Source organism: Tachypleus tridentatus, chromosome 13 (genome assembly GCF_004210375.1).
Source record: "Tachypleus tridentatus isolate NWPU-2018 chromosome 13, ASM421037v1, whole genome shotgun sequence".
Taxonomy (NCBI): Eukaryota; Metazoa; Arthropoda; class Merostomata; order Xiphosura; family Limulidae; genus Tachypleus; species Tachypleus tridentatus.
In genome coordinates, this window is record NC_134837.1 from 154,860,397 (window position 1) to 154,885,436 (window position 25,040).

The window sequence follows — 25,040 nt, forward strand, 5'->3', positions numbered from 1 at the left end:
ATGAGAACAGTTTTCCACTACTTTAATTACTGTGATAAATGATATTTTTTGTTTTAGAAAATGGTCCCTTTTTCTTAATTTTTCAGTACGACACCATCTAAAACAGCCCAGTATTTGCTCACCCTAATTGCTAAGCCTCACAGGTTGTAAAGTGAATGTTACCACTTGTCTGACTTTTGTTTCTTATTTCAAGAAGTTAATTCAGATTTATAGAATGATCTTATGTGAATATACAATTAAAATATTTATACAAAACTTTATTCCTACAAATTGTGCTGGTCGAAATGTCCGTGGAATGTAAGGTGGGTAATTTTTTGCAATAAAATTTTGTTCTTTCTTCTCAAAGTTCGGCTTTTATTTTAATGTCTGGTCTCCATAGTTACAATATGCAACTTTCAGTAATATTGTGGTTTAACTTTATTGTTGTCTTTCTTCACAGTTTGTATTGGTTTCAAGTGTAACGATACTCTTGAATCAATTGTTGTAATGAAATGACGTTAGCAAAATAGAAGGAAAATGGCATAAAAATAAAACTGATAAGGGAGTGTGTGTGTGTTTTTTTTATAGCAAAGCCACATCGGGCTATCTGCTCAGCCCACCGAGGGGAATCGAATCCCTGATTTTAGCGTTGTAAATCCGGAGACATACCGCTGTACTAGCGAGGGGCCTGATAAATGAGAGGGTAGAAGTGGGAAAACTCAGAAGATATTCAAAGTTACGTGATGAAAACGAAAATTTATCCTTCAAATCTAGCAAACAAATTGTACCTAGATTATAAATAAAGGGTTGTTTCTCGCGATCACGTATATGACGATATGTCGGCGTTGATCTCAGATCAATAAGTTTTAGATGTGACAAGTTTTATTTGTCGTCTGTAGATTTATTCTGTACATACAACTTTAACTTTTTTATATATATATATATTTATATATTCTATATGTATGTATTATATGAAATATAAAAATAGAGAGAACCACAAATGTTTTATGATTAGATTAAAGTACACAAATAGTTGCTACTGAGAAACAAACATTTAAAGTTGAAGGGTATACACATTTACTAACAGCGATAAAAACAAACTGTAAGGTTGTGTGATACTCTTGGATTTTCAAAATATGCTTCATGGAACCCTTGAAATCAATGTATTTCTCTCATTTACTTTCTATGTTTTATAAAATATAACTAAAATGTAAACATTAATGAATATATAGTAATATGCATGTGTATATTATACAGTAACGTACGGTAGCCGAAATAGTATACTTTTGTAGGCCAATACATAATTAGACCTACTGCATTTGTATTATTGTCTAAACTAAAGTAAATTTAACACCGCATTATATCATACTCAACACTTGACAAATTGAAAACAAGAGGGTAATAAGTTTTACGAGTAAGTGCCCAAATAACACCTTCATACACCTATGCTGCGAAATTCCACAGACGTCAAATAGATGAGCAATAGCATTAAAACACCTGCAACCTCAGATCTTACAGCGTTTACTGAACCAGTGAAACTTTGAACCATATAATAAATATTTTCACACATTTTAATTACAATTTTATTACCCTTGAAAATTTCGTTTGTAAGTGTTGTAGAAAGCATAAGTCGCTTATTCCAATATTCGACCTTTCACTGGGGCTGAATGTGCAAATGTGATTATATCTTTAATGGTGTAATTTGTACAGTTTTAAGGAATAGTTATAAAAAAAAACTTATTTTTTCAACAAACGATACCACATTTAACAGATAAAAAATACAGTTTATATCAGTACAATCCGAACACTTTTCGCCTGTAGTACTTGCTGTAAAAAAGGATATTTTTTTCTCATAAAATATTCACTTTCACTAAAGTTTTCAGTGTGACGCTATCTGAACCAGCCCAATGTTTGCTAACCCTAATTACTGAGCTTTACACAGGTTGTAAATAAGGTAAATGCTACTTATTAGTTATCTGACTTTTGTTCCTTCAAAAAATTTCATTCAGGTTTATAGAATGATCTTATGTGAATATACAACTAAAATATTTATACAAGACGTTATACCTACAAATTGTACTGGCCGAAGTACCCATGAAATGCAAGGTGAGAAACTTTTGACTATAAAATTTAGTTCTTTCTTCGCACATTTCGATTCATACTTTAAGATTTCGTCTCCTTAGTTACTATATGCTAATATTCAATAATATTGTGCTTTCACTTTATTGTTGTCTTTCTCAGTTGGTATTGGTTAGAAATGATGCAATACTTGTCAATCAATTGTTGTAAATATATAACGTAAGCGAAAGAAAACGAAAATAGAGACTGATATATAAAACAGATAAGGGAGGTAGCACTAGGAAAAGACAAAAGATGTTCAAAGTTGAGTTATGAAACGAAAATTTATCCTTTAAATCTAGTTAACAAATTGCACGTAGAATATAAAGGGTTGTTCCTCGCGATCACTTGTATAACGATTTGTCAGTCTACAGGGTGGCCCATAAGTCACTACCCATCTAGGAAACTGGTGTGTGATGAATTACTGCGAATCTTCAATACGATCCCTTCTCGAGGAAAGGTGATATTTACGGACGAGTGCGCAATTTACAGTTCGAGTGGAGCACGAAATGTTTACTTCTGAGTAAAGGAGAATCCTCATTATTATGAAGAAATTGAATACAACACTCCGCATGTTATTATGTTACATTCAATTAATGCGCGTCATGTTATTGTACCATACTTCTTTGACGGGCCAGTAAACCATACCTCATATCTACACATGTTACAACAATGGTTTATACCGAAACTCGATGAAATTGGAATCAGAGAGGAGGTTTGGTTTCAACAAGATGGAGCTCTGGCTTATTATGCTCTCACTGTGCGAGATTATCTTAATGACACTTTTCCAGACAAATGGATAGGTCGTGGTTCTGTAACATCCCCGGCACCCATGAAATGGTCCGCAAGAAGTCCGGACTTAACAACATGATAATTCTCATAAAGGACATTGTATCTAAACAACGTTATAATACTGAGTTGAAAGCAGCTGTTACCGCGGCATTTAGAACAATAATCCCTGCTATGTTGAGGAAAATGTCTCACAGAACATGGTGTCACATAATATTATGCAGCGAGAATGATGGACAGCTCACAGATACACTGGATACATAAGATATATGGTTGGGTAGGGACTTACGGGCCACCCTGTAAGTAAAGATAGAAATACAACTTGAAAAGTGTCAGTAAAAGAACATTTCGATATTAATTAAGTGGAAGTAAACACAAAAGAAACAAATCTGATCCAGAATTCTTAGTACAAACAAAACAAGGTAGAAGAACTTGATTTATGTTTTAAAAAAATTACTCACTATAAAGAATTATCCGGTAAAAATATGTCTTAGATTTTGTAAATAGTTGCCGACTTGGGTTCAATCAAGTCAAAAGGCCAAAAACAACTAAGTTGATAAATATAAGCTTCACATCGTAATCTTTCCATAAACGTTTTAAGTTTCTGCAATAGATACAAAATGGTAGTTATTAAAAGAATCAGTAATTAATAATCGAAATTGTTGTTTAATTAAGCCATGAACAAAGGACTCCTCTTGAAAGAGTTTGTGCAAACAAATGTCAACAAGCTAATCCAGTGGAATGTTTGTGAATAAATAATTTATATCACAACTAAACACTAAACAGTCATTACAAAGATGTAGATCTTTTAACTCTTTAACAAGTGAAGATGAATACAGAACAGTAAATTCAATAAATGTTGATGGTGTAAGAACAGGTACAAGGAACTTCGCACAAAGCTACACGAGCGCTATCTGCGCTAGCCGTCTATAATTTAGCAGTGTAACACTAGGCAGCTAGTCATTACCACCCACAGCCAACTCTTGGGCTACTCTTTTACCAACGAATATTAGCATTGACTGTCACTTTATAACGCCCCCACAGCTGAAAGGGCAAGCATATTTGGTGTGAAAGGATTCGAACCTGCGACCCTCAGATTACAAATCGAATGCCTTAACCACCGGGCCATGAATCTTAGGAAGGCCATATATTATACGAGATGGTGATCCATAAGGATATAATTAGTTGAACGCATTTTCTGTAATGTTTTTTGTTTTGTTTTTTAAAGTCCCTAAGAAAGTGTTAAAGTTAAAGATTAACAGTATATTTTTGCTGTTAGTAACTTTAAACAGTTTAATAATTTTCCTATTTTGTAAATGCTCATGACGAGCAGTCTTCAGCTCTTACATCTAAAAATTAAATATTCTAAATGTACAAAGTCTAACAGGTAACAATGTTCTTAAGATCAGTCTTACTATTGTTAAACTTTGCTATTTTACAACTATTACGTTTGCACAAAGTCTTAATTGCTTTAAGGCGAAACTAATAAACAGTTTAGGTAATGATGTAAATATGGTTATTGACATATATGTATCATACCTGTTTTTATAACCTTCTTGTACACACATATGCATTAATTAATGCAATCCTTGATCAATAATATGAACATAATATCATTAGATGCTGTTCCAAATAGAAATCATAAAATTAACTAGTTTCCAGAGAAATCAACAGTTACTAATTTATTTATTATAGTAATACCTCAGAATGTTTTTTTTTTCATAAATATAAAACTTTCGCTTATTATGCAACCATTTTCATACACTTCTGAGACTGTGTATCACATTTCCGTACAAATGTTTTCCTTACTTGCATAGAAACTAACTGTAGTAAAACAAAACAGAAACACTCGTCTTCATAGAAACTAACTGCAATGAAACAAAACAGAAACACTCGTCTTCATAGAAGACTGGTTTACTGGTCCGCGGCTTAATGGCGCTTCAATGTACTTCAACTGATAGTAAAAGACTTAGGTCATCGAAAGACTTTCCAAACAGTTTCACGTTGTGCTATACCAAACCTCTGTCACGTCTCTAATTTGATGAATTAGTGAAAAAAATTACCAGAAATTGTTTAAAAAAAAATAAAAACATAAGGAGCTATAAGTTCAACGTTTGTTTCGCTTGTTACACTTTGTATTTACTTCTATAACTTTTTTTCAATAATATTGTGAGATTCCTAATCTCAAAATCAATTTTAAAGCTTTAAAGATCCATTTTTATACAAACTAGTTAAATCCAGTTTCTGGAGTCCTTCGCAATAAGTTATCGTGTATTTGAACTGTATCTAGTTGCCTCAAACTCAGCACTGCATCTTACCTCTTATCATAATGGATATGATAGTACCTTTGAATATCTTTGCATATGTTCACTAGTATAAATCCAACTTTTCACAATGCTCGGGCATAGCCATGTGGTTAAGGCACTCGACTCGTAATTCGAGGGTCGCGAGTTCAAATCCCCCGTCACACCAAACATGTTCGCTCTTTCAGGCATTATAAAGCGGCGGTCAATCCTATTATTCGCTGGTAAAAGAGTAGCCCAGGAGTTGGCGGATAGTGGTGATTGCTATCTGCCTTCCGTCTAGTTTTACACAACTAAATTAGAGACAGATAGCTCTCGTGAAGCTTTACGCGAAATTCAAAATAAACAAACTTGACACATGCGTTTTCAAGTAGTTATAGCAGTAACTAGAAATTCTAAATTAGCCTAGAATTTAAGGAATGAAAGGTATCAAACACTGTATCACTACAATTATGGACTTGTATTCAATATAATTTGGTCAAAAATTACAAAATAGTATCGCAAAGTCTACTAGAATCTAGAGCAGTAGTACTTAGTATATTCACAATGAAGTACTTGAAGAGTGATAGTTTAGACTCCTTCATGTAGCACGTTTCATTCGACGTTATAAAGGGGGGTAAACAGATAAAACGAGTTTCAAATGGTTTTACTGTATTGAAATGTCTACAAGTTCTCTAGCAATTCCTGTACACCGAATCTGAAAATATCCTCTATTTTGGTTTCAATCCATTACTTACATAATTTTATAAAATGTACTTTTAAATAAATGAATCGTTTTAATTGAAATATGGTTACATTTTATTATGCTTAAAATGTTGACAACCACTGGCTGTAGATGTCCCTAAACCAATCGTGACGTGAGAATCTTATTAATCGTTCTAAATTTAGTTTGGTTTGAAAAGCTACATGAGGGCTTTCTGTCCCTAATTTAGCAGTGTAAGACTAGAGAGAAGGCAATTTGTCATCATTACCCACCGTCAACTTTTGGGCTACCCTTTTACTAACAAATAGTGGGATTGATCGTCACATTATAACACCCCCATGGCTGAAAGGGTGAGCATGTTTGTGTGACGGGGATTCCAACTCGCTACCCTCAAATTACAAGTCGAGCTCCCTAACCACCTGGCCATGCTGGGCCAGTTATTTGTAAATGTTAAGCAAATTAAGCTAAAAGTTAATATAAACTTCGAAAAAAGTTAGAATTTGTATTTTGATGAAATTAGCTGTCTATAAACCAATTTCTTTATATACCGATATAAACCGATTATTTAAATGTTACAATGATTGGAATCGATTCAATTTCGAAATTAAATTTTCTTCGTTATTTCACAAAAACACACGTACCTTGAAAGTGTATGAAAAGCCTTTGAACTAAGAGGGTAGGACAAAGTTGGGGACAATACCTTTTATGATCTTACTCCATTTCTCATTACGTTCTTTGCCATCCAATACTGTAATAAAACGAAAAATTATTTTTTTGACCATTAAATTTATCTAGGAATATTCTGGAAGAGGTTGTCGTACACTGTTTACTGAAGGTATGCCAAAGTACGCTTTATTAAACTATAGCAAAAGGTTTCTACATCCAGCTAGAAATTATTACCATTGACCACTTTCCTTTGCATTTGTAAAGACCGATAAGTTAAAAAGAAACAAAAAATCCAGTCATTCAGAGTTGGAAATGCAATTTACATTCGATTACGTCAAATAAATTACATCAACCATAGACGATAAAAAATATTTCTTTTTCACGTTCATTGCTAGCCTCACACACAATGTCCGGAATTATGAAGATATGCTGATTATCCATCGTATGGTATTCTTCAGTGTCTACATAACAGTGGCACACTTAACAGAACTTGCCTTCCCTACCATTTGTACTATAAAGAAATTGTTGGTGGAACAAAACCAAAACACACAACCACATGATTAAAACAGGCCATTTTATTAGTTAATTATATTTCCATTATTTTATACACCAAAACACCATCCTACGTCTCTGATATGTCTGTTATGCCTACAATAATAAAAGAGCCCGTCTGTGTAAGTTGTCACTTATATATATATAGTTGTCTTATATATGTATATAGTTACAAGATAAAAGAACTTAGAGACTTGAAAAGAATGAATATTTGCTGTAAAATTTTTATCAGTACTGTAAATGTAGCTACCAGTTACATGTTTTCATAGTAAAGGTTGTATGATTCATGTAATTGTAGATATACTAATGAAAACTGGTGTTGGTTAACAAACAGAGACACAATTCTCCAATACACACGACCGGTACCAATCGCACGATAGGTATTCGGACTTACAATACTATAGTTAGGCGTTCGAGTCTCCTCGGATCACATAACAGTCAGATAGATATAACTTTCCTCTACTAAAACATTCACACAGCCGTAAAACGTATATCAAAATCAAATTATTAAAATATCCTTTTTTCTTTTTGTAATAACACAACATAGATATTAAGATGACTAATGTTTCTGTGTCTACACTTCGTTCTCTACAAGTGTTTAGAAATATTTTAAAAATATGATACTTAACGGATTTTCTTTTTTTATCATTAGAGTAGAATTACAATTACAATATTATTTAATTACAATAAAAATTGTTTCATACCAGTAACTTTTATATCTTTTAAAGATTTGTTAGACAGATGGATTTTGTTTGTTTACACATTAACAAGTTCAGCACAGTTAATGTTTTGTTTGGTAGATCTAAGGTGTTGTATCAATAAATCTGACATCTTTACAGGCATTTTAGGGGAACAATTTGTTTATATTTAGGTACGTATCATATGTATACATTTGTCAGAGTTTAAGTTTTTGTTTATCTGTATTTAGTTCAATATAAAAATGTTCAAAGCCATTTTGCATTACATGTTATATCAAAATGCTTTTGGAACTTCCCCGAGTTTGTAACAGGCCATGTCAGGTTAGGCTTTTCCTAATGACCATGAAAGTTGACAACAGCCCAATAGCATAATTATCATTGTAAAAGGCATGGACTTGAGGCTATAACTTTCAAATAACACCACACACCTCTGTATTCTTTTTATAATCCATCTTCCTTAGTATGATAATGGTTTTTAAGCAGCATTTTCAACAATCGAATCAAACAGAAATAAAAAAAATGCTTTGTGTCTAGCAACATGATCCTACATTTTCGCATGGAATAACATAGGCACGTGTGTTTTAGAGATGCTCCAAGCATATTAAGGTTAGACAGGAGATATAACTGGAAGCCTTATCTTGATAAACTCGCACACTATTGACCTCATTTCCAGACAGAGACCCTACTTGATTGTGTTGCTTACTTTACATGGACGGAATTTGCTATTGATTCTGTGTTTGTCTGTTCTTGCTTCTTATAAAACATCATGACTTGCTACAAATCTCTTTCTGGATGGTTCTGGTCTCACAAATTAATTCATATGACATGATGATTTCTGATAATGTTATTTTCAGTTGTTGTATGTTCTGACAATAGTTTATCTACATTTAAATTAAATTTTGTGATTTTTTTTATTATTCTTCATATTTCAAGTTATTCATTCTAATTGTTAAGTAAGCCTTATTTTTATGTAATGTGTATGTTAAATATTTATTAACATTACAAAATGAAAAGTAATTTATTAAATGACGTAACATTAACAATTTTTGAAAACTAGTATTGAAACATCCTGACACCTCTATGCTATGGTTGAATGTGTAGGGTTGTCATAACTTTTCCTAAACAGTATTTCCAATAGATATTTATACTAACTATTAATTATGATGTGATTTGAGTAATAAGATAACCAGAGTTAGTTTACCATTTCAAGTTTAACTAACACTTTATATTTGTGAGAACTGTCACCAGGAGTTTCTGAATAAGTAGGTTTTATTCCATTGTTACTGTATAGGTATCAAAGAAAGACAATTTTGTATGCCTGTTTATCAAACACTTAGTATAAAATACACTGATTAGGTAACAAATGATTTTGAAAAATAACTTTATTGAACTTATTCAACAATACGTTTTATATTTATCAATTCAACTCACTTGTTACTTATCTTCAGCTAACACTGATTACACAAGTTTGTGTACAGGAAAAGTTAGAAAAATGGATAGTACCATATTCTAGTGAAATTAGAACTTAATATTATAATAAATCACTGTGACTGTCTCAGAGACAAATATATCACAGCCTTACTGTTTACTCAGGTTCACATGTTAGGTTAGGTTGGTTCAGTATCTTAATGAGAATTTATACATGCATCTTAAAAAATTATGTAAAACAAGGTTAATCATATGAAACACAGTAAGTTAATTTATTACAAAATAAAGTAATGAATAACATAACATTATTCAAGTGTCATGAAGCTGTTGTAGTAATAACTTTCACTAAAGACTGATTGTTGGATCTAGTTGTGTTAATTCTTTGTTCAGATGATAACATATGGAGGAACAATAGATTCTTGCAGTTCTACATACTGGTATTATCATTTATTTATTAAATACAGATGTGTTAATTTGTTGTTCATGTGATATGTATATTTTACCAAAGAGAAACAATAGATGCTTACATTTTCATATATTATAGTGCTTTCTTAATTGTTGCATCTATATGTGTCAATTCCTTTTTAAAGAAAAGCAAAGGTGGTTACACTTCTTTGTTAATGTGGTTGTATTGTTGTATACACTATTCTTCAATTATACATGTAGTAAAATCCCAAACCTAACAGTGAAACAGTTACTTAAAAGCTCTGCACAACCACAATGCTCTGTATTACCTTACCTTCAGATGCTGATATTAAATCTAATATAGCTTCCTCTCTTGTAATTCCTGTAACCAGTTTGTGTATAAAAGTAACTTGAAGAATTTTTGAAATCTTCTCCCTTATTCTCAAACTCAAAATTTTTCCAATCAATATCCCTGAAATTAAAATTTCCCACAATACAACATTTCTCTCAGCTACCAATCTAATCTCATTGTACAGTTTTTCATTGATTTTCAACTTGGATGATACAATAGAATATTGAACATTGTGCTAGAAGTTATTAGAAATTTCAAGACACTGAAAATCACTACATTAATTGTTAAGTAATTTATACAATGACAATGTTTCTCTTTTATTATTTTGCATACTTGGTGTTTATTATTTTAGAAATATGCTGTAGAAAATTCCAGTTAAATAAAATGTCTTATAGGGTTTAATATGACTGTAAAGTTTATTATAGGTATGTTTGTTATCCCACATATGTAATAGGTTTAAGAAGTTAAAAAATGAAATTAGACATTTAGAATTGTAATACAGTTCATGAAAACAGAGTAACAGTTATGATAGCATTATCAGTTGACCAAGGTTACAAAATGAAATTGAAATGGGAAATCTCTCAAGATTAATTCTTCTATGTGGTTTGGAGACTTCTAGTGAAGGTTATTTATTTTTAGTTTACCTCCTTTGAGATCTGTGCAGAGTATGGAGACCTGTGAAGAGGGGAAAGAATCCTGGTTGATGAATAGTATCTAGAGCACTGCAACACACCACTTTGTCCTTGAATTTTTTTAGATGTGTGGCCCTTCTAAGGTCAGTTGTCTAGTCCTTTTGGTCTAGAGTCAACTGAGTACCAGAGTTGGGGATTCTGAGCAGGTGTTGTAGACATTGTCTGATGCTGGTGTTTGGGTACAGTGCTCATGAATCCCTGGCATTGTTATAGTGTCCTTGTTGGTATTGTAATATGTCCCTTCATGAGACCCCAGGGTTGATAGTGTCAGAGGGCACAAAATATTTTTCCTTTCCTTATTTCGTAAGTGACTACTTACAGAAACCTCTGTTCTACAGTCACCATCAAAGTCAATTTCTGTACCTATGTTTCTAAGTTTACATTCCTATACTGTCAAATCCTTGGGGCAAATGTCACATGTTTTTGTCCAGAACAGATTAGAGGGATTTGCTGTCCCTCCCAAGTCAGACAAGAAGTTAAGTTCTGGAGACATCTTGATTGAAACATTTATGCCACATCTTAGCAAACTCCTTGTGAAGTCAAAATTCCTATTGAGGTTATCCCCCATGCTATTTTGAACTCTTCATGAGGAGTTATTGTTGAGAGAGCTATTAAAAAAAACATTTTAGAGTTGGAGATACTCGCTGGTTTCTCTAGCAAAGGAATTTCTGCTTTACGACACATCTCCACTTTTGAGGACAGAATTATGTAACTGACCAGTGTTCTAATTTTGATATTTACATCACCACATCGTCATGCTTCTATCATGAGAGGATATTTCTACTACTAGAAAATACAGTCATATGTTCCTAACCTTCTGAGATGTTTCCAGTGTCAAAGGTGTGAACATACAAAGTTATAATCTTGTCATAATTCTTTGTTGTGTGCCTGTTGTGGTTGCAAAGACCTTGATACGTACAGTTGTCAACTTGACCATCACTGCATCATGGTGTTTCTTATCCCTTTTTTCCATTCTTGCCTTATGTAGGTGAAAGAGGTACAACATTTTTGTATTGTAAACAACATTACTTAACCAGATGCAGAACAATTATTCATTCACACTCTTTGTCACTTGAATCTGCTTCTACTGACAGAGATATGCATAAATAACTCCAGGTTACAAGGAGGTCAAGAGACCTCCTACTACAAAAAAACAATGTGGTTGAAAGCAGAAGAGTTCTTCACCCAATACAGTGAAATTTTCAAGGTTTTTGTTCTAATTTGGATGAAATTAAGGCTTTGAGTGATTCCTATCACCTTAAGTCTCTTTCTTTACAGGAAGCTTTCCTAAAACCTGCTGATACTGTCACCTTTTGGCAGTTTTCTTTATGTTGAAATAACAGGTTGTGTGATGGATAAGTTTGTAGAGGGATGGCATTGCTGGTTGACCAGCAAGAATCCCCCTTGTATGTGGCAGTATACACTTGGAGGCTGTAGCTATTAATATCTTCTTGTGTTGTACCATCACTGGTTGTTCTCTCTACTTATATCATGAAGGAACTTAAAACCAGTCAACTTTGATGCTGTTATAGAACTGTGGCTACCTTTCTTTTTTGTCTTGGGAGACTTGACACAGTCTTCTTTGGGGTGGTGCTGATATTGATGGTAGGAGTTGTTCCACTTAGCATAAACTCTTAGATCATAACTTGTCTCTTAATCAGTGGTGGTTCTTTTATCTGTTTTCATGCATCTAGTCAGTCTTTTACTGCTAATGATCTATGTCTGTTCCCTTTCATTTTTTCTGTTTCTGTTTTTTTCTTGGAAGGTTTACAGTGACACTGGGCAGTGATAATATTTTTGTCATTTTGAGAGAGACTGGGTGTGGTCAGTGTCATCCAACCTGAGTGCCACTATGTAAAATGGCCCAGAACTGGTCCTGCTGTTTTTAATCTTCCAGCTATTAATGATTACGTGGAGACAACAGCGGATTGTATCATTTTAGCAGCTGTTTGTTATACACTCAGAACTTCAACTTGTTTTCCATGGTGGTTTCCTGCCTGCTAGCAGACATGAAAGACTCTGAAACAGGCGTGGAATATCTTTTGTGGATATTCCACTCTTTCTAATTGCATTGGTGTTTAGTGGGTCCATGCTCATGCTTCGCAGGTCCAAAGTCAAAGCCAAAAGGAATCTTTGACTGAGGGCTGTATCTTGAGTGTCATGCTTTTCAATGTGAAAATCAGTGCTATTACAATCAGTTGTGGCTGTTATTAGATGATGGTGCTGTCAGCTTGTCCCTTTGAGGCTAATTACTATCCTGACCTATGATTTTTCTTTGTGCCATTTGAAGTGGATACTCTTTATTAGAAGTAACACACTTTTTTTGCTAAGCATTTTCTGAAGCATTTTCCTACTCCTGTTTGTACAGATGGTTTGAACTGTAGTTACTCTGTGTGCTATCTTATACTTTGTTGTAGCCTCATGGTTGTGCATAAAATTTAGTTTTTTCTCCTTATTTTCTAGCATATGCACTTTGAATTTTGCTAAGGAATGCTTTAAACTTGATATTAATGGTTCCATTTTTCATTCAACATTTGTTTTTAATAATTAAAACATAAACCGAAATGTTTAATGAACATGTGTAAGACTACTATATCCAATTTGGATAATTGTACTGAATTTTATGTCTGAAAGAGGAATACACCTTAAAACTTTATTGAAAGAAAACGGAAAGTCATATCTTGACCACTGATCATTCATTGCCTTAAACCTTATTACTATTTGTATATTTAATGTAGCATTTGTATTAGTTGTAAAACTGTTTTTCGTTCTCTGTTCATTTTGGAAGTTGTACAGTTTACTTAATTGGATGCTTGTATACACATGTGTTTACATGTATATTTTCTCAAACATTTCTTGAACAAAGATCAATAGTTGTTTCATTGTGGTTCATTATGTGATAGATGATGCTTTATTGCATTAACTACCTGATTCACAGATAAAATAAAATCAGTGTGTTAATGATTTATTCCTGAATTACTATGTGTTTTATTAGTTGTCAGCATTTATAAAGGCTTTTATTCTTTCCACCAATGTACAGTTCCATTTTAAATAACAGTGACACTAAGTAATTACACTTTATTATACCACAAATTGTTATATTACTGTCATACATTAGATAGGTCAGTAGGTTCAGTGTTTAGTAACTCAAATGGTATAAGGGTGTCAGAGAACACATGTATTGAATTTAATAATTATAATGACATCAGTTGCTGGAACAGCTGGTTGTAAAAGACAGAAGTTATTTTATGTTAATATTGTTATTCAGTATCTTCACTTAACTGTCTTTGTATTTCTTGTAAAAAACAACAAGCAAAAAACATGACCTGAATTACCAAAAAGGTATATCAAAATTATTAACTGTAAAGACTAGGTGATATTCTGTTCTACTAAAGAGAACACTTCATTAGTTTTTGGAATTCTTTATCTGAAATAAGCTTGTGAAGTATGCTTAAATTTGTATGTAGTACATATCCAAAATATATATTCATCAGAGGTTAGTAATGTTTGGTCTTATTAAAGAAAGTAAATATTATATATTTATTTTATGTATGTGTTTTTGTGAGCTTTCTATCCATCAAACTGCAAACAAGAATGGAAATTTTATGAAGCTAAATTACAATTTTGAATCATTTTCTTTTGATAATGTCTAATATGAACTGTTTGTTTCTTTCTGTAATGTGAGCAGATTTTATACTACCTATTTGACTTCAAAAGGTATGAAACCAAACCTGATATAGATCCCTTACAAGGTTTAACAGAGGCTGAGGAAATAGTAGAAGAACAATGTGAGGAAAAAAGATGTATGTAGAACTGTAGAAAGATGTTTAGGATTATCAAATGTGTGAAGGTAGGTTGTGTTGATGTGTGCTTCTGGTGTTTGACATGTAATAACTTATTTTTTTATTTATTCTAATTGAATTTTTATTATTAATAACTTTATATTGACAATATTGTAGTCTTCCAATGGTAAGTTTCTTGAAATTTATAACGTAATGTTCTCTACAGTAGTTATTTTATAAATTGTAAAGGGATGTTTTAATTAGCACTTGAAAGAAACATACATTGCAAATAAAATAAAACACCTTCAAACAAATATTTATCTTATCATGAAATGTAAAGAAGAGGTCTCACCCTGTGTTCAGAACATCAGATAATTGGAAAAACATTACACTAATAAACAAAATCATCATTCATTAATGTTCAGATTTTTTAAACGTAAAGAACAAAAACATTTAAGTTATGTAGCTAACAATGGTTTTCAAGTAATATTAACATCTTTTGTGTTTAATGAAAGGAGAGTTGAAAAAGAATCTCTCTCTATATATATATATATATATCATTGTAAAAGAAATAATGGTGTGTGTAACTACTTATTGACAAGTTAGTATTCTTATGTTAGCTTCTCTTGAACTATGTTGAGTCTAACATGTTTCTGACAATTCAACAGGAACTGATATAGAAATACATTATGTTTAATCCTGTTAACAGGTGGTTAACGTCTATTGATGTGCTAAACAGTTTTTACCAAGTTTAAATATTTTTTCATGTTGCACAATCTTATGAAGATAAACAGCCACTATCAAGTTAAGCATCAGTTTTTTTTTAGTAAATATGAGACATACTAAACAGCTAGTACAAAATGTCAACATCAGTTCTTGTTTAACAAACTTTACACATACAATTGGTACCACTTCTGAGCAACAGGTCCTGTTGAACAAAAATGACATATGCTAATCAGCTGTTATCAAACTTGAATAGCAGTTATTATTGAACAAACTTTATGTATATTAAACAGCTGTTTCTGTAAAACAATTTTGGGACTTGTTAATGAACAGTGTGTAATCACCTGTTAAATTTGTATTGGCTTAGCTGAGTTTAAATTAATTATTACAGATACCATTCTCAGATCCTTTTACACAGTCAAGATACATGTACTCAGAGAATATAATATGGCTATAATTGCTTGGTATAAAAAAATTATGTTTTCTTAAAGTTTTAACATTGTGAATATGGATTAATAAAATAAGTATAAATTTGAGTCATCATGAGCAGCTTACCATAATTGTCTTACATCTAATGTAAGATATACATACTCTTATATTTTAATTAAATCTCAGCAGTCTGAATTAAAGAAGTGTAACTAGATGGACTATTTTCAAAAAGTCATAATAATTTGATATATCATTGTATTATTTACTACTTGTAGTGCCTTTCAGATCAAGAGGAAGGAGCAAAATGAATAAGATTCTCACTGCCATCAGGCAAGGCATAACATAAAATTAGTTTTGACTACAGAAGTTGTGAATGTATACACACTATATTGAAAGTTGGAAGCATTAAATCAAAAAATATTCAACATTGGTAAAAAGAAGTCACATGATTGGTCATAATGACCTGGATCATATTGAGAGAATTTATTTAAAAAACGTGAAAAGTGAATGGGATAATTTAATATGAATTTTATAACATTTACATTTGGTGGTTTCTGGAGATGACTTGGAGAATTTGTCATGACTTTTTTTTTTAACACTGTTATTCACGTGACAAAATTAAAACCATGTAACTTGTATAATAAAGTTACAAGAAAGAGGCTACATCAACACTGAGAGATAATAAATTACGTTTTTATATTTGGTTACGGTTTTGTTAGCATTCATTTATTATTCCTTCTATTTTCTAGCTTATCTCTGAATGTTTAATTGCATTAAAATAATAGCTCACCTTCTAAATGATCATGTTTAATTTGAGTACACATGCATGTAATGTGAAACTGGCATCAGTTTTCCCTGGTGGTGATGTACAGATATCATAAATGTTGTACATTATGAAAATTACAGTCACATGGTTTGTAATCTTGTGATCTAACAAGTGAATGAAAATCTTTCATTGATGTTTCACAAGTTAGTTCACAAGATATTGATGAAGAATGTTATTACTAAATGTTGTTAGTGATTTTGTGATTACGTTTGTTGTTTCTTTTTACTCCTGATTCATTTAAATATTTATTATTCTGAATTTATATATTGTATTGTTCATTAACATTAATTTCAAGTCCTAGCCTCACACATATTCATTTACTGTGTGGTAAGTTATCAGCTTTGTATTTCAGTAATTTAAAAGTCACCCTTTGGATTTCTGTGATTGTCAAAGTATTATTATTTTTTTTTCTGTTCTGGTTGTAGTGGCAAATTACTCTAGACCATTGCAACATTTTTTTATACTGATGTCTTTTTCCAAAACAATACTTCCTCTCACCCAAAGCTATTTCAGTCCTGGTTTGCCCTTTAAGCATTGCTATAGAAATGTTTGCTATCAGTGCACCAGTCTTTTCTACTCCTTTATTTTCTCACCATTTCAGAACATGTGCTGATCATGTGACCACCCTCCATCAATCATATTGTGTCATTTATTACTAGCATTGCTAACTACTTCTGCCACACTAGCACATGCTATGCTAACTTTCTCAGTTGGCATTCTATTGTATAGACATGTTTTTAAATCATTCTTCATGTAACAAACTTTGGACCATGACTGATCACAAATTAATATCACTTTTAACTTGTGTTTGATTTCTGTTGTTTCTTCTTGTTTGTTTTAGATAAACGTCTGTTTTCTAATTTGTTAATATGAATTTGAGATTTAACCCTTTTGCCCTGGGTATCCTTTACTGTGCATGAAACAAAGTTTTAGTGTTTTATGTTCAAAATTTATTAATGTGCTTTTTTGACATCATTAAATGAATTAACAGAGTGTAAAGTTTCAACTAATGATCCATATTTTAATACTTTAAGTTTTAAGATATTAATTCTGCAGGGCAATATTTAAAAAATACTGCGTTTCCTCGAGTGTGACACTTTTTCTAGCCATCTTTTCTCATCTGTTTTATCCATCACACATTCATAAAGTACAAAATTAAAGTTACTCACTATAAAATATTGATTGCTCAGACAAAACATAATTTTTCACAATTTTCAATTTTTTCTAGTTACAAAGCTGTCATAGAATATCAGACCCCTCTTGCTGCACCCGCCTGTCACATCCTCTTTTTGTTAATAGTTGTCTTTTACATTTAATTATATTTTACCTATAACTAATAGTAAATCAAGGTTTGATCTATCCTATGACATTTTGTATTAAGTTTCATCTGAATTGACAAGTGTCAGTTTCTCTTACAATACAACATTTGTTATCATGGGAATCACAACAGGTAACTTGGATGAATTTGTAACAGCTTTTGTTGCATAGTTAGAAAGCCAGATTTATTGTAATTGTTTGAGAAACGTATCTTCCTTTTGCATGTTATTAGTCTATGTTCTTTGGTGTGTTAGTTAATTAACAAAATGTTAATACATTGCTATCATTACTATAAAATATGCTTAAGTGTTCTCAACATTTGACACCAAGAAAGAAAAGAAATTGGGTAAGTACTTTATTTCTTGTTTTTCCTGTTTATTCTTTATTCAATACTCTAAAGGTAATTAAAATGTAAAAATAGGGATTTTGTAAGTTAAGATCAGATGAGGTGAAATAAATAGTAATAATAATGTAATAAAAATGTTTTACAAGACAAGAATGCAAGCAGCTAGGCAGTAGCTAATGGGTAGTGTAATTCAATAGCATAATGAGAGCTATGTGCATATTGAGTGATGCAACTTATAATGGCACGAATAGTAGTTACAGTTCAAAGGGTAGTCAAACGGGGAGAAAAGTAAAGTTTAATTGTAAATGGATGTATACTGTTATGAGTATAGTTTCATATTACAATTTGAAATCATTTTGGAAAGAAAAGAAGAGTAATTTTGATTTATTTTACATTTTTTGGACAAAGTCTCCCACTCTTACCTCTAGAAGCAGAGACAGAACCTTCTGCAACTGTAATTAATGAGAACAGAGGCATCTATTTTACTCCAACATCATGAAAAGATCCCACGTGAGATGGACCTGTTCCAACCAATTAGTTTATTATTTTATCTATCAATACCCATCTGGGAAAAGCTGATGATTTTGATATTATGGGTATCACTGAGACTGGATTAAGTTAACAATTTTGATGAAGGAAATTTGTTTAAAATACCAATCTACAGATTATTTACTAGATACAGAATATTGAAAAAAAAAGTGGGAGTAGTAGCTTTATGTGTGAGGAGTGAACTACATTCTGTTGGGTTAGAGTATATTGAAGATAACAGCAATAAGGTTGAGTCAGCTTGGGTTAGTGTTAATGGATATCAATGAAAAGATGTTATTATAGGATATTTTAATTTTAGGGGTATCAATTGGGATAATTTTGCATCTGACAATGAGAGGGATAGGCTTTTGGAAATTGTTCAGAATTCTTTTGTACACCAATTGGTGACAGATCCTAGAATAAAGGAATCTATATTAGATTTAATATTAATTTCCAAAGTCAATAGGATAAAGTTGTGGTTGGTGAGCCTTTAAGTACATGCAGATATGGAACTATTAGGTTTGGTATTTTATTACATGTAAAATTGAAGATGAATTGTATCCTAATTCCAAATTTTGGTGAAGATAATTTTGATGGAATGAAACATGATCTAGTTCTGTAGATTTGGTTAAAGAGCTGGCAGGTGATCTTGAACATATGTGGTAAGAATTTAAGGTAAATAATTGATATGCATACGTGACATGCGTATTCTATACATGAAATACAGGACAGTTCCCGTATGGTTTAGTAATGTTTAAGCAATCATATTTGGAATAAACAAAATAAACACAATAAATTTAAACTTAATGGACAAATCAGAGCACTTAATGTACGAGAAAGATATTGATGTAAAATATATCATTTGAAGTTCTGAAACTGTAAGACTAAAATTGGGAAACATGAAAATTGATAAATCCCTGAACCATACAACTTTTATCCTAGAGTTTTAAAGAAACTTAAAGATTATATTTATGAACCACTAGCTAATACTTTTTATAGGTCATTGAGTAGTGGAAGAGTATTAGACAACTGGAAGTTGGATGTTAGTCTAATATTTAAAGAAGGTGATAAACATTTCCCAGGCAATCATAGGCCAGTTATTCTTCATGATGAGAAACCCACTTAAAGTAAAAATGTATCACAGGACAGCTGGTATGATTAACTTGAAAATGACCTAAGAAGGTTGTAACATTCTTCTCTGCTTCATTAGTAAAAGTGTTTATATCCATACCAGCCATCCTGAGATATATAGGCCAGTTAATCTTAAATCAGTAGTTGGAAAGTGTTTGGAGTGTGTAATTAAAGATGCATTACAAATTTACTTAAAGCATATTAACATAATATGAAAGAGCCAGCATGCTTTCAGTAAGGGAAAGTCTTGGTTAACAAATATTGTGACATTCTTTGTGGATGTTACTGAAAGAGTTAATTAAGGAAATACCATGGATTTGGTTTACCTTGATTTTCAGGAAGCATCTGATGATAAGATGTCTTACAAAACACTTGCTACAAAAACTAAATATGTGGTTCTGGGAGGAATTTTGTTAAATTGGATAGAAAACAGTAATAAATGGAATTAGATCTGACTGGGTCATACTAACAAGTAGTGTGTCTCAGGGCTCTTTACTGAGTTATCTGCTATTTGAGACTTGTATTAATGATATTTATTCTGGAATGAGTAATGAAATTTTGAAGTTTGAAAATGACATTAAGGTTTTTGGGGTTGCTAACTGCATCAGAGATGCTGCAGACTTACATGGAGATTTAGATCATTTAATGTATTGGGCCAATACATGGCAGATGTTTACATATCCAAAATGTGATGTGTGTGGGTTTTCTCAATTCAAATTATTCTTAAAATTTAAATACGAATATATTAAATACTGCACGTAAAAAAAATATCATGATGTTGTGATAGAAAAAAATCACTTAAGTCATCTAAGCAGTGTATTTTAGCTAGCAATATGGTTAATAGGATTTGGAGTAGGAGACAGTACAGTACATGCCATATATCATCTTAAGGAATGAATCGGACAAAGAAGTTGATCAGGACTGGAATGGGAATATAGGTTAGAAATGGAAGGTTAAGAAAAGGTGAGAGAGTAAAAAACAATTAAACTTTTGGCATAGGTCTTAGAGAAGAAGGACCAATTTGGATAAAGAATGACATAAGAGGGATGATGTAATGAGTGGGTAACATTAATAAGTAGCTGAACTATGACTGTAAGGAAAGAGGTCTTCAGGAAGAGCATGTAGATAGAATATGAAAACAAAAGTTTATATGGAGGAAAGAGCATTAAGGACCACATTTAGATCACAATAAACAATTCAAAGAAGTAAAAAAAGGAGGAAAAGAAAGGAAAAAATTAAGCCAGATGAAATGTTGGGTAATCAGTAAGGTCGCCCAATAGCTAGACACAATCGAAGTGGAGAAGTCTTTATTTAACAACTGGGTGAATAATAGGGAAAGGTGGGAAGTGCAGAAACAATGAGAAAGAGACAAAATTCAAAAGATGTGTTATCTGTGGTAATAGACATGGACAGAGGCTTGATGAATCAGGAAAGGAAAAATGTAACACATTCAACCAGAGACTGGGCTGAGACAATGGAACTGACTAAAGCCATACATGTAGGTAGGAAGTGTTGACACCCACGAAATGAGAGGCCACTCCATGAGAAGAAACTTGGGAGAATATAATCAAATTAACTTCAAATTTAGGGAGCCAGGAAAATGGAAAGCTACAATCATAATGTGGTGACCATGAGCACAGAGCCCTGGAATTGGTACCACTGGCTCTATGATATAAGTGACTACTTTGAAGATGTTGTAATGCACCATAACAACCACCATCCCAGCAGAAGTAGAGGGAATTGGGACAAAGCTTAAGAACCTCATTAAAGGTGGTATGGAGTGAACACTCCATGGTAGACCAGAGATTGGAAGGTGATGGATGTGTGAATTATTCATTCCAAACGTGAAGATGAAGGAGGAAACTAAACTTTACTGAGGTTGAAAAGAAGAACTCATCACTGAATGAGTTATTGAGAAGGGTGAGAAGAGACTTCTCTCCATCATTAGGAATCCTATGCAATAGTGCATCTTGTTAGAGCAGAGTAGTGTGGTCTCTGGACTTCAAATGGATGGAAGCAAGCAGGGTCCAGAATGAAGGGTGCAAAGACTCAGAGTCAGAAAAAAGTTTGTACCTCCACACAACTTAGAGCCAAGGTTAGTCTGAATGGTCGGGTCTTGAATTTGAGAATTGGACTTAAAGTTGCAAGCAGCTATCAATAAAGTGGATACTATGGGGCAGAACAATAAAGTGTAGATTACTGGAATTAAATTAGGTTTCTAGTGTCACAAACTTTGAAGTAGCTAAAATCAAGTTTAGCCATAGGAAATAAATGAATACATAACAAGTCAAAAGATTTTAAGTCCCACTGATGAAAATTAGGATAATAAGGTATACAGTTAACAATGATGAAAAACAATCAGACAGAATAAATGAAATATTACAAGTAGTAAAGCTGTGTAATGTAGAAACTATTAAAGCATACTCAGTTAACAAAACACTGATAAATATCTTATGGACAAACCATCTAATTGTATCTAGTCAACAAAGTATGGAATAATAAAGAATGTGCAAATTGACCAAAATTACCTTAAAAAACACGTTAATAATTAATGTCTAAGTTAACAAATATCTAAATTAACAAGGACAAGGAAGGACACATAATTAAGTCCTGCACTTCTAAAAATTAGGATTATAATAGTAATGAACATCCAAGACAATTAAGTTTACCCAGAAAAAACAAACTAGCAATCAGTAACTAACTTTCAATTCATCTAAAGTAACTCAGATGACAGAGGACATAAATATCTAACTTACCAAAGTATGAGCACTGATGATAGGAAATATATAATTTTCCCATGTTTGAATAAGGACAAAGCTATAAGCAGGGCATCTTAACTGTGGATATATCAACTCTGTATATGTCGAGAAACTTACTAAAGATCTCCTGGGAGAACTGGAAATAACAGGAAGAAAGGAGGGAAAGAACAATTCGCCACCAAGGTGAATGAAATGACACTGGTGGAAGATGTCAGAAAAACTGTCCAAATTTATTTATCACTAGTTGTATTGTTCCTTTGAACAGTGTTATGTTGGAGAGAAAAACGATCACTAGCTGTGCATGTGAATCTAAAGCCCAATGAATTTACATTTGTACCTCCTCTGCAGATAAAACTGAAACCAATTCCAAGGAAGTCATGCCAATAGCGTTTTTTAACTGTAACAAATATCTGTGTGTTAATACATTAATCTAAAATTCATCCACAAGTGAAGCCAAAAATAAAATACAACTGAGCACGCAGGTGCGTATATTCATACATTACCTCGTAGGTATTTATTTTCGTAGATGGGCGCACGGGTGCTGATTTTGGTACATGATCGCGCAGTTGGTCATTTCGGTAAATGCGCGAGCCAATGCTTATTTTATTACATGCGCGCTAGTGGGTAAATTGATAGATACGCGTTCATTGGTAGATGCGCACGCTCATGCTTATTTCCCTACATGAGGGCGAAGGTGCTGATTTTGTACATAAATTTGTATATTGACACGCAAAAGCTAATTTTCGTACATGTGCTTGTATGTGTACAAATTGGTAGATCAGCTCGAAGGTTATTTTGGAAAATGCTCGCGCAGATACGTATTTTGGTACATGGGCGTGCAGATTTAAATTTTCGTACATGTAAGCGCATGTGCATAAATTGACAAATGCACGCGAAGGAGCTTATTTTGGTACATGCGCATCAAGGATCTTTTTTTCGTTATCCGCGCGCATGTACTTGTGTTGGTAAATGCGAGCACAGGTGTTTCTTTTTGTACATTCGCGCAGATGCTCATTTTTGTACATGCGCACTCAATTGTTTATCTTCGTACATGTGTGTTCAGGAGCTTTTTTTGATACATGATGGCGTAATAGATGCTTATTTTAATACATGCGCACGCAAGAGCTTATTTTCGTATATGCGTTTGCATGTGTATAAATTTTTAGATGCGCGCGCAAGTGCTTATTTTGCAGAAGCGCACGCAGGTTCTAAATTTTCGTACCTTTGCGAGCATGTGCATAAATTGGTAGATGCGCCCGCAGTGGCTTATTTTGGTGGGTGCGAGTGCAGATACTTTTGGTATATGGGCACGCATGAGGTTATTTTGGAAAATGAGTGCGCAAGTACTTATTTAGGCAGATGTGCATGAATTGATAGACGCGCGCAGGTGCTTATTTCTAATTTTCGTACATCTGCGCGTAATTGCATAAACTGGTAGATGCACATTCAGGTGTTTATTTTGGTAAGCTCGCAGAGATGCTTATTTTCATACATGTGCGATCAGGCGCTTTTTTGGTAGATGCGCACGCTGGTGCTTATTTTTTTAATGAGCGCGAAATTAGTAAAATTGTAGATGCGCTGGCAGGTGCGTGACTTGGTACAATGGTGTTCACATATTTCAGCAAATAATATGGATTCATAGTTTTAGCTTTCATTAAAATTGCTATAAGCTTCTAATTATTTTTTAATATGTACAGGCTAGTAAAAATGTTAATCAGACAACGGATTTTGTCTGCAATGAACAGAATCAAATAGGATGGAGATCTTGGAAATTGGTGGTTAAGGTGATGTCAAAAGTTTCTTCAAATCTTAGGTATGACGTATGGAAGTATTGTCGTCTTTGGAGTAGCTGCATATCACAAATCATACTGAGATATTCATTCTAAAGGAACGAAAAGTTCATCGTATGTCAGGAAAATATGCCTCAAATCGTGAATCCACCACCATAGACTTGAATATTTGGGACACATAAGAGGGGCGATTTATTCTCGTGGATCTTTCTTAATCTGTCTTCTTCTACCAATGTAAATAAACAAAAAAAATGTGGTCTACACTTTTGGATCATGGGTGTGTTATAAGAGTAAGGTCAAATTTCATTCTTTAGTCAAACAATAGTAAACTACAATTGGTAGTGGATACTGTTGATTGACTGCTGTCATTATAGTATTTCCGTTCAAAGTTAAGGAATTCACAGAGCAAATAGCTCTTTAATCGTTTTGTTAGACTATTCAAAAGAAAGGAAATCAACAATAAATCAGATTAGGTCAACATGTTTCCTTGGGTGTTTGGATTGCTTGCTTTTGGCTTGATCTGACGAAAAGATATTGAAGTATGTATTAGCATTAAGAACTTGATTCAACTGTCTGAACTGTTTTTAGAACAATATTATTGTAACTTTATTTCTGACAAAAGTTGTATTTCGTGTAACTTCCTGAGAATTGGTATGCCAGAAGATTCATATACACATGCAGCATGGAAGAATATTAATTGTAGTTTGTTTATAATTAGAAAACA

The 25,040-nt window shown here is 32.7% G+C and overlaps 1 long non-coding RNA gene across 1 annotated transcript; it reads left to right on the forward strand.

Moving 5' to 3' along the window:
* Positions 1-8,904: 8,904 nt before the first annotated feature.
* Positions 8,905-16,523, forward strand: LOC143238194 (uncharacterized). The gene is made up of 3 exons (XR_013020451.1): positions 8,905-9,070; positions 14,374-14,535; positions 15,895-16,523. It is a non-coding gene; the product is annotated as an uncharacterized LOC143238194 (long non-coding RNA).
* Positions 16,524-25,040: the final 8,517 nt, after the last annotated feature.